We start from the raw sequence: 11,017 nt of genomic DNA, 5'->3' as shown, positions 1-11,017 counted from the left end.
ATCGGAACTCGCGGAGGGGCTGCTGGGGGATTCCAGGAGCGCGCATGTGTGGACGGCTGGCTGCAGGTGGCCGGGCTGGCTGTAACCCGCCGCTGGACTGGCGCTTTTGTGTCAGGAGGGTTCGGCCTGGCCGCCGTCGCCTGTAAGCTACGAGGAGGAGCTTTACGACTTGGCCGGGAGCAGCAAAGGCCAGACTCTGCGCGAACAGACGCTACGCGCCAACCAGCCGGCACCTGGCGGGCACCATCGCACGGTGGCGCAGAAGCTCCTCAATGGCCAGGGCCAGCTGCAGCAGCTGCCGCGCACTAGCCTCACCTGAGCTTGGGTACGTGCGCCCCACAACACCTCCCCCAGCCAGGGCCCGGGGACCCCCGGGAGCGTCCCCCCGCTACCTGGTGCCGCTCATCCTGGGCGGGGTCGGTCCCCTCTGAGGCTGCCCGTCATTAGGGAGCTGCACCCCCGAGCTTGACCTCTGAAGGCCCTTTGCGATAGCATTAAGCCTTTGAAACTTTGTAGCGAGTTAGAAGGGGCTAGAAAACGAAGAAAACATCTTTTAAAAAATACAAACGATCGGCGGGGCGCGGTGGCCCACGCCTGTAATCCCAGCACTTTGGGAGGCTGAGGCGGGTGGATCATGATGTCAGGAGTTCAAGACCAGCCTGGCCAGCATGGCGAAACCCCGTCTCTACTAAAAACACAAAAATTAGCCGGGCGTGGTGGCGGGCGCCTGTAATCCCAGCTACTCGGGAGGCTGAGGCAGAGAATTGTTTGAACCCGGGAGGCGGAGGTTGCAGTGAGCCGAGATCACACCACTGCACTCCAGCCTGTTGGACAGACTGAGATAACGTCTAAACAAACAAATATATGTATGTATTTATATATATATGCGATCGAGCCCGGGAGGTTGAGATTACAGTGAGCCGAGATTATATAAGCAATGAAGCACAGGAGGTTGAGGTTACAGTGAGCCGAAATTGTGCCATTGCACTCCAGTCTGTGTGACAGAGGGAGCCTCTGTCTCTAAAAAATTATATGTAAGTGAAAGCTTTTCTTCCAGCGCTCATGCTCAGATTGAAGAAAATAATTGGGCCAGGACACGTGGCTCACGCCCTTAATCCCAGCACTTTGGGGGGCCGAGGCCGGCGGATCGCTTGAGCTCAGGAGTTCCAGACTAGCTTGGGGAACATGGTGAAACCCTGTCTCTACAAAAATACAAAAAATTAGCTGGGCGTGGTGGCACGCGCTTGTAGTCCCTGCTGCTTGCGGAGCTGAGGCGGGAGGATCGCTTGAGCCTCGATCCTCGCTGCAGCCTCCACCTTCTGGGCTCAGGCAATCCATTTCAGCCTCCCAAAGTGCTGGGATTACAGGAACGAACCATCGTGCCTCGCCTTACACTATATTTTAATGCTTTTTTTGAAAATGGAAACTTTTACAGGCAATTCACTTCTTCAAACTAATGATAAGGAAATGATGCTGTTCTGTCCTGTTATGTGTTTTGTTTGCATGTATGTGTGTGTGTTTTTTTCTTTTTTGAGACAGGGTCTTGCTGTGTTGCCCTGGCTGGAGTGAGGTGGCGCAATCATGGCTCACTGCAGCCTTGACATTGGGGCTCAAGGAATCCTTCCCCGTCAGCCTCCCCAGTAGCTAGTACTATAGGTGCATGCTACCACACTTGGCTAATTCTTTTTTTGACATGGAGTATCACTCTGTCTCCCAGACTGGAGTGCAGTAGTGCAATCTTGGCTCACTGCAGGCTGGTCTCAAACTCCTAACTTCAGATGGTCCACCCACCTTGGCATCCCAAAGTATTGGGATTACAAGTGTGACCCACTATGCCCGGTGATTTTGCTCATTTTAGATACTAGAACTTTTTAATTTAATTTTTTTTTTTTTTTCCCTGAGATGGAGTCTTGCTTTGTCGCCAGGCTGGAGTGCAGTGGCGTGATCTTGGCTCACTGCAACCTCTGCCTCCTGGGTTCAAGCGATTCTACTGCCTCAGCCTCCCGAGTAGCTGGGACTACAGGTGCGCACCACCACACCAGGAGTTAAAGGCTGCAATGAGCCATGATCGTGCCACTGCACTCCAGCCTGGGCAACAGAGCGAGACGCTGAGTCCACAAGTAAATAAGTCAACATCATATCATCTGTACCAGGGTACAGGCAGGTGCTGTTATCCCCACTTTCCATCCTCAACTCTGAGTTGAGTCATACATCAACCTCTAGTAAAAAGTGGCATGCTCTCAGTCAAAGGGGCAAGCCCAAACCACGTGGAAAGGATCTTATCTCTCTTGAGAGCTAATATAAAAAGAATTCCTCCTAGATATAAGCATTGTGACATCAGTTACTTAGGCTAAACATGCCTATTATGCTAAGTGAATTATTAACAATAAATACTTTAACTCTGTGCCATGTTAATTATCATAATATGATTTACGATTTGTTTTAACCTTCGGTTATATGTACCTTGAAGCCATTTATATTTTGGTATACTTTTAATGGTTACTATACACTAGACTATGTGTATTGGACTAGACATGGAGAGTCAAAAAGAGTATGTGATCAGAGTAGAACTCATGCCCTAGCTTCCTTCGTGTCTACCTCCTACCTCAAGTAGAAGCAGTAGAAAAAGTAATTACCTAAGATTTTTTGGATTCTGGTTTGTGGAGAAGCACCCTTATATTTAGGCTAATGGGTGGCTAAATTAGAAAGTATTTTTTGTGATTTAGAATTTTATACGGAGATGTTCATTGTGATTAATTATTCTTTGAATTAGCAGATTTTTGCTTTTTATAACTGCATGATTTCTTGTTTATGATTCATTCATTGTTGTATATTAATAAACAAAAACTTTATTTCACTGAAACAGCGATATATAATCCAAGTTAGGTTTTTTAATAATGACTGACTTTTCTCTTTGGGAATACATTACTGTTAAAAATGTAGATTATTAGATACATTATTTTTAATGAATATAAGTGGTATAATTAGAAGGCTGGAAAGAATCCTTGGAAACATTAGTTTAATTTGATAGCTAAGAAACTGAGGACAAGATACTTATTCTTTGTAGCATATTTTCTAAAGTCATTTCATTGTCTCACCAAGAAGTACTTGCATAATGCCAGTTCGATTCTAGCATCTGTTGAATATTTAAGGTTGAGTAAAGTGGGTGAGTTTAACAGATATTTTCCCTTATTTCTTTTAGGCGAATGTGGATTGGGAAAGTCGACATTAATCAACTCATTATTCCTCATAGATTTGTATTCTGCAGAGTATCCAGGTCCTTCTCACAGAATTAAAAAGACTGTACAGGTATGGATATTAGTATTGTTAATTGATGATAAGCTGGAATAATATTAATACACAAAAAGCACATGTTGTAACTTTTATTATGCTTCCTTAGAGGTAAGATGCAAACTTGCCCTTAGCCAGTGTAAGATGGTAAATATGACTTCATCAAATTAAAAAAAAAAAGGAGAAGAAGTACAGTTAATCAGAAGAATTATCTTGACTAGAACTTTCCAAATTTGTCCTAAGGACTCTCCTAGAGATGACACTGTGACATAGTAACCAATTCCCCTGGAGTTCTGCTATCTAGTATGATAGTCATTTGCCATATGTATAAATCAGTTAAAATTAATTAAACTAAAAATGCAATTTCTCATTTGCTCCAGATACATTTCAAGTGCTCAACAGCCACATGTGGCAAGTGGCTGCCATTTTGTGCAGCACATATATGAAGATTTTCATCATTGCAGAAAATTGCGTTGGACGATGTAGAGAAAACATGATTTATAGAAAAGCTATTGTTATTTAAATACAGTGTTCTATATTAGTCAGTGGGGTAATACCATATCATAGTTGAATGGCAATAGCAATTCTGTAAGACTCCCAAGGTATATATGATCTAATTTACTGCTTCTCAGTCTTTGCTATGCATTCCAATCCTGGGTATCCTGTTAAATTTAGTTCTTCTAGTAGGTCTGAGATGGGCTGTATTTCTACATTTCTAACAAGATCCCAGGTAATACTGATGCTGCTGGATGGTAGATCACACTTTATAGAGCAAGGAGCTAGACTCTAGATGTGCACTTCTTATTAAATGGTACAGCAGCCTGTAGCCACTTCTCATCTTAGCAAAGGTCACCTAACTTCAAGTAACATGACTTGGGTTCGTATACGAACTTTGCCACTTATTGCCTATGTTTAATTGGCTTTGCAGTATCCTGGATCTTCATTATACAATACCCATAGCTGAAAAATTAGTAAAAATGGGAGGAACACAGGCAGTGTCAAAGACAAAAAAAAATTCTCTTTACACATGTCTTACACATTTTTCATATTATGCATGTATTAATCAGGCACCCTGTCATTCTCCCATTGCACTCAAGAAGGTAGAGTGTTGAGAGAGAGAGAAAGAATATAAAATCTTCTGTAGAAGGCAGACTTTTAACATATTGGGACAAAGAAAACAAGAATTTAGCAATATATTACTAAGTGACAGATTTAGAAAGTTCTTTGTCATTTGATCTTCAGGCTTTTTTCTCCTCTTGCTTTTTATACAAAGCATGGGTAATAAAAATAGTTCTGTTGGTTGTCATTTCCAGTCTGGTTTCATGTCTGTCTTTTATGTGGTGGTAGCTGTAGTATACTTGAATTCATAGAAAATACCTCAGGGAATGCTTACAATCTACTCTTGGGATATTTTCTAGATTTTTGCTTAATAAAATGTATGTCCATGTGACCTGATTCAAATTAAAGTGGATTTTTGCTGAACATTTCAGCCTCGGAAAACCTAGGTATGAATCTTGACTGTAATATCTCCCAGCCATGTAACCAGTAATAATATTACATCACCTCTCTCAGGTCACATTTTTTATGTGTAAAATGCTGATAATCGCATGTCACTCACATGACATTTCACAGGGTTGCTTGGTGTGTTACAAGAAAAATACATGAGGTAGTAAATTGCAAATGATAAAGCCCACTAAAGACTAGTTATTAATATTGAAATATTTCTACCTTTGTTTGAATATTACCATTAAGATAACCTGTTTGAGAAAAGGTCCTAAAACGGAGTTTAGAGCGCTCCTTGAGTAAAAGAGATATGGAAATGATGGGATGGTTCAGGCTTCTGGATTTAGGTATTAGCCCTGGAGACAAACTAAAACGGGAGGGAAAATTTTTCTAAACAGGCCTGTGGATAAGTAGATACCTCAGAGACGTGTCTTTGATTTTTCAGGTTGCTGTAATTGATTTATTATGTCTGTGTGAAGTTTGTGTGCAAATGTGATATTAACCCATAATTATATTCTAAAAGTGTGAATTATATAGGCAATTAAATATTATGAGACTGAAAGGTGATGCTATCCCAGAGGTATGGTTTTGTAGGATCAGATTTCCACTGTGTGTGTTGGTTTCCAGAATTAAAAACAGCACCCTACTCCCTCACCAGCTCCACTGTAAAAGTAACATGGGTCTGCATGATTTAGAAAACTTTCTCTTCTGCTGGTTGTAGGGTGGGGCTTAAAAAGAAAATTAAAACTCTGCTTGTCTCGATGATCATATCTAAAAGCATATGATGTGCCACCAGATAACAGGAACAAGAAGTTCTGCTGGTTTTTCTCTGGCTTTTTTAAGAGGGTGAGGTAGAGATAATATTCTTTCATCTTCTGTGCAGTTCTAAGGGCATTGTGGATTCTCAAAAATTACTAAACTACCCGTGACAGTTTCAGATCTATGGCATGGAAAAGTCCCCGGATGGTTTAATAGATTTCACCAGTTATTTGCTTCCTGAATGAATATTCAGCTTTTGTCAAGTTCAGGAGAACAGAGCACTTTAAAAATCAGGAGAGCGAGAAAGCATATTTATTTTGTGGATGTATGACAATGACTGCAGATGTAGCAAGTAGAACCAAATCAAAAAGTCATTAAAAATGCTAGTTGATGCTAATTGATTTAATGTGTTGGAATATCTGAGAGTTCAAAAGTAGCTTTGAATAAGCTGCTTTGTGGTTGTAACCCAGATTCATCTCTTACCAGATGGGAAACTTTGGGAAGGTTACTTAGTCCCTCTGAGCCTCAGTCTCCTCATCTGCAAAATGAGGGTAGAGCTATTGTCAGGTTTCCATAAATTATTACATTTAAGGTACCTGAAAGTATACCTAGAACATCACACTCACTCAATAATGCCAGCTATTATTTAAATATTTTAGCAAAATAATTTAAGCGAGGAAATCTCTTCATATACTGAAATTCCTTGTAAAGCCAGAATAAAAACAATGTGTTCAAATTCTTTGGTTAGCCTTTTTTTTTTTTTTGACAGTGCCTTGCTCTGTCACCCAGGCTGGAGTGCAATTGTGTGAGCTCACTGCAGCCTTGAACTACTGGGCTCAAGTGATCTTCCCACTTTAGCCTCCTGAGTAGCTGGGATTACAGGCACACACCACCATGCTTGGCTAATTTTTATTTTTTTATTTTTAGTAGAGATGAGGTCTTACTATGTTGCCCAGGCTGGTCTTGAGCTCCTGAGCTCAAAGAATCCTCCCATCTTGGCCTCCCAAAGTGCTGGGATTACAGGAGCCCCCGTGTCCAGCTGTCTGTTGGCATTTGTATTATGACATTTGGTGCAGTTGTCATGTTAATAGAATTGCTGAGAAAAAAGGGTATTGTGCTAGGTGAACCCAGGCTTCATTTTTCCTGCATCGCAACCCTCACTGTGATTTAAAAAGGGACACTGACATGTAACAATAAGAGAAAGTACTGATGTGTAACAACCGGGCTTATACATAGCGCAAGATAGGCGTGCAGCAAATTCCCATTAGCCAATTCATTTTCAAAAGAACCTCTGCTATTGCTATCCCAGTTTCATATACAACATATATGGCATCTGGCCAATAATCATATCCCAAGAGGCTTTCTATCTACATGGAACTGACTCCTTCTCCATCATATCAGACATAGCGCTTTCTTTCATTTCTTTCTGTTTCCTCTTTTTCCTCTCAGTTTTACCATACTCTTTGTTTTGTTTAATTTTTTGTTCTTTTTCCCTGTCACATCTGAGTTTTTCCAAAAAGAGCTGTAGACATCCTCTACTACCAATTAAGTGACAGAAATACAGAAATTAGGCTCTCCTTAGCAGAATATGCTTTACTCAATAAAGGAAGGATAGCATAATTTGGCCCTTCTAAATGTTAAAGTCACTGCACATATCTTTCGTTTGAATTAATCATGGTTTCCAGTCATTGTTGAAGTGAGGGTTAACTTATTTATTTCTGTAATTCTTCCTGCCCACATATGAATACAGCAAATGGTAACTTGATCCAAGCCAAAGACTCCAAAAAAAGGAAGTAGTGGTGGGTTGTGCTTCTGTTGCTCTGGGGTTATACATTTCTTAGTGCTCTTTGGAAAAATAAATGGAGATACCAATAGGCATAATTATCACAAAGCGAAGGAGGGAAAGAACAACGAAACTGACATGAGAAGAATTGCGCATAGGTTGGCACTTCCGAATGTGGAAGCGTTGCTGCTAGGGAGGAACAGAACATACCGCTTTGGGCTGAGCTCTAATCCTGCAGAACAGGAGACCCGGCGGGGAAGGGGAAGAAAACGTGGGTGTAGCACAAAAGAAGCAGAAAGAAAATGAAGCCGTTTCCAAGGAACAGGTGACAAGGGCTCACCTAGTTGTGAAAACAGATCAACTTCTTTTCTGAGTTTTGTTTTACTATTGAATAAAGTACATTGCCACAGAACCTTGTCATGATGAATTGTGCTTCTCCTTAGCTTACAGTAATGGGATTGTATACTTCCTTCTCCAGCTAGACTGGCAGCCTATCCCCCATGTGCTATTCCTCAAGTTGTGCTATTGCACAGCCATATCTTCTTCTTTGTTCAAAGGGTGTGCATGAGGCCTTGGAGACTTCACTGTTTTGAGCTGAAGTCAGTCTCTCTTAATCTGGTCTCAAGTTTCAGTGTGTATCTGCCTGTGTTCCAGACACATTTTCCGGTTGTAATTTTTCAACTTTCTACAATGCTTAAAAGTCAATGGGAATTGATCACCATGTAAGAAAACTCAGAGTTGTCTTTGGAATACTTTCACACTTTGTGGTGCCATTCTTAGAATTAGGACATGGAGAACGTGTCTACCCTACCTCTTTAGGGCCCACACTAGGATATGTGGGACTCTGGGCAAGTATATTTTTTGTGGGTCTCTCATTTATACAAGCAATTCCTTTGAAAAATGCTTTGCAAAATTTTAAACATATATAAGGTTTAGTGATTGATCACTGAAGATTTAGAATTATGGGTAAAGAGGTACTGGTGTATTTGTTTGTTGTCCAGACTACTTGATAATTCTTTGTAGCATCCTGACACCACCTCTTTCCTTCTGGATCCAGGAATCATCTCTTCCTATTAATTATTGTCAAATGTGCTGTTCCTGAGTAATTCATATCTCCCACTGTGAGAAAATGGTAGCATTTTCTTGTTATTATTCAAGACCTATAGCTTGTCAGAACCTGTCTGTGTTGAGAAATTCTGATGCTTCTTGCCTCTAAAGTCCCCAGTGCTATTTGTTTCATGCTGGCTACATCATTACTCATGATGCTGTGAATACTGGCTTCCAATGGCTTTTTCAGAGATTGTGCCAGTGCTTCTTTGAAGGCGACCACAAATGCACAGAGTATGCAGGAAAATGCGCACAGTCATTTATTTTATGGTTATGTTAAATTTACCCTTTGGAACTTTATGGTATAAATATAGAACAACACATTTTCCAACCATGTCTTCTCTTGAACCCTTGAGGCTGTAATCACAGCACTCCTAAAATGTGATCTCTTTTCATGTTGACTGCACCCCTGGTTTCCTCACACTGTTTCCAGTGGTGGAGGAAGAAGAATGATCCCATTTATGCAAGGAATCCCTGACCCTTATCTGGCTCAGCTTAACCTGGGAGGGCACAGTCACCACATCAGCTGGAGGAAAGAATGAACATGGATTGGAAGAGCCTGCTGGTGTTGCAGAACAACAATCTGGAAAGCCCTTGGAGGAGGTGGGTGCAGCCACCCTCGAGCACTGTGATGCAGCCTGGAAGGATGGGGGATGGCCCTGGGTTTCAGCAGCAGGGGGTGCACAGCATAAACCTTGCCTGCCACCGCGGATGCTGCAGAGCAGAGACAGCACCACAGTAGCAGCAAGGGGGATAACTGAGGAGGCAGGGAACCTCACATCAGCTCGAACCCAAGAGCTGGCTGATGGCTGTTGGGAGCCCAGAGTCCTGAACTCATCCTGTGACCAAGTGAGTGAGAATCATTCAAAATCAGGATGTCAGCACCACTCTGGCAGCCCAGTCACACACCATCCCATGAGAGCAATCCTGTGCCAGTCAGAAGAATCAATCCACTCACTAGGCTGCTTTTCTGGAAGTGGAGGTCAGCCCCAGGGCCCCAGGATGACCTTGCAGGCATGAGTTCTGGAGCTCTTTGGAATGTCAAGCCCACCCCATGCATAAGAAAGTGGGTCGGAAAGAACTCTAAAGGGAAGAAAGGAGGACTGGGTCCAAGCAAATCCCCATTTGGGCTCAGGAAACCTGCCTAGACCACACTACCAGCTCCAGCCAGGCCCAGGAACCAGAGGGTTGGGGGTAGGGGTGCGGGTCTCAGAAACTATCATGAAAGATATTTTCATGGGCCCCTGAATCATGAGGACTGAGGGAGGAGCCCAGCTCATCAGGGTCTAAAGTGAGCCCTGCTGTTTTTTTATTTCTGCAACAAAAAGGGTGGAAAGGATAAAACAGAGGTTAGGCATGGAAGAGATGAGGTCAAGTATGAACTACTTTTGGAAGCTTGAGTCCTGATAAGGGCTGTCCACAGGTTGGCCCCTATTCAAGGGCTAAAAGTTTTCCATCAAATAATTTAACTACTATATAAACAGTCGCAGCAGCAGCAACAGCAGCAACAAACACTTTTATAATGAAGCTCTACCAATTCTGTACTGGAGGGAGAAAATGCAAGAAAGGACATTATTTGGTCAATGGACAAAACTAGAATATGATTGTTAGATTAGAAAAAATTATTGTATCGACGCAAATGTATGAAGTTGATAAGCCTATGGTCATTGTTGTTGTAGAAAAGAATATCCTGTAGGATATACTGAAGTATTTAGGGGTAAAAAACAATGTTCAGAAAAAAAGTATCTATTTATCTATCTGTCTATCAATCATCTGTCAGCCTACGAATCTATTGATCTATTGATCATCTACCATCTATTGCAAATGACAAAGCAAATGGGAATAAACTGTTAACAGCAGCAAAATCTGGGTAAAGGCTAAATGGATGGATGATCTTTGTACTATTTTTATTTTTGCCACTTTTTTGTAATGTTAAAATTTTTTTCCAAATAGACAGTTAGAAAGGTTATCCCAACACAATGTATCACTTTGGGTAAAATTAGTTATAAAAATGGTTTCTTTCCTTCTCTTCCCTCATCTTCCCCTTCCCATCCCCACCCCCTTTCCTTTCTTCCTCTTTCCATTTTCCCTTGGCATCATATAAATGACTACAGTTAGGAAACTTCTGGCATACTGGCATATCCCACAGATTAAAATAATTTAAAAGTAAAGAATTAAAGGGAGGAATTGGCTAGATCCAGGATGGGTGAGATGGCAATGGAGCTGCAAGCAGAGGCAGGAGGATCCAGAACTTGACTTTGTGTTTCTGTAGCTAATACGAAAGTTGTATAGAGAACTTGAGTAAAAGAATCACAATAGGCTGGGTGCAGTGGCTCACACCTGCAATTCCAGCAGTTTGGGAGGTCGAGCCGGGCAGATCATCTGAGGTCAGGAGTTTGAGACCAGCCTGACTAACATGGTGAATCCTCATCTCTACTAAAAAGACACAATTAGTTGGGCGTGGTGGCGCGCAGCCTCCCTTCCCCTTCCCTTCCTCCTCCCTTCCTTTCCCTTCCTTTTCTTTTTCTTTCTTTCCTTTCTGGCTCTATTGCCCAGGCTGGAGTAAAGTGGTGC

General features: G+C 41.9%; 1 protein-coding gene across 4 annotated transcripts in view; it reads left to right on the top strand.

The window, feature by feature from the left end:
- Positions 1-3: 3 nt before the first annotated feature.
- The window catches only part of LOC129471384 (TATA-box binding protein associated factor 11 like protein 2-like), a 59,077-nt gene continuing 48,063 nt past the window's right edge, over positions 4-11,017 (top strand). For 2 of the 4 annotated variants that reach the window (XR_010118590.1, XR_010118588.1), the window contains exons 1-2: positions 29-325; positions 3,203-3,309. The gene's annotated coding sequence lies outside the window, so the exon portion shown is untranslated. Of the gene's footprint in view, positions 326-3,202; positions 3,310-11,017 lie in introns of all 4 variants that reach the window. The other 2 variants (XR_010118589.1, XM_063630513.1) reach the window with 2 other exon arrangements.

The sequence above is a fragment of the Symphalangus syndactylus genome, chromosome 21 (genome assembly GCF_028878055.3).
Source record: "Symphalangus syndactylus isolate Jambi chromosome 21, NHGRI_mSymSyn1-v2.1_pri, whole genome shotgun sequence".
Classification (NCBI taxonomy): domain Eukaryota; kingdom Metazoa; phylum Chordata; class Mammalia; order Primates; family Hylobatidae; genus Symphalangus; species Symphalangus syndactylus.
Note: the sequence above shows the minus strand (reverse complement) of the source record. Positions and strands in the feature narration are given on the sequence as shown.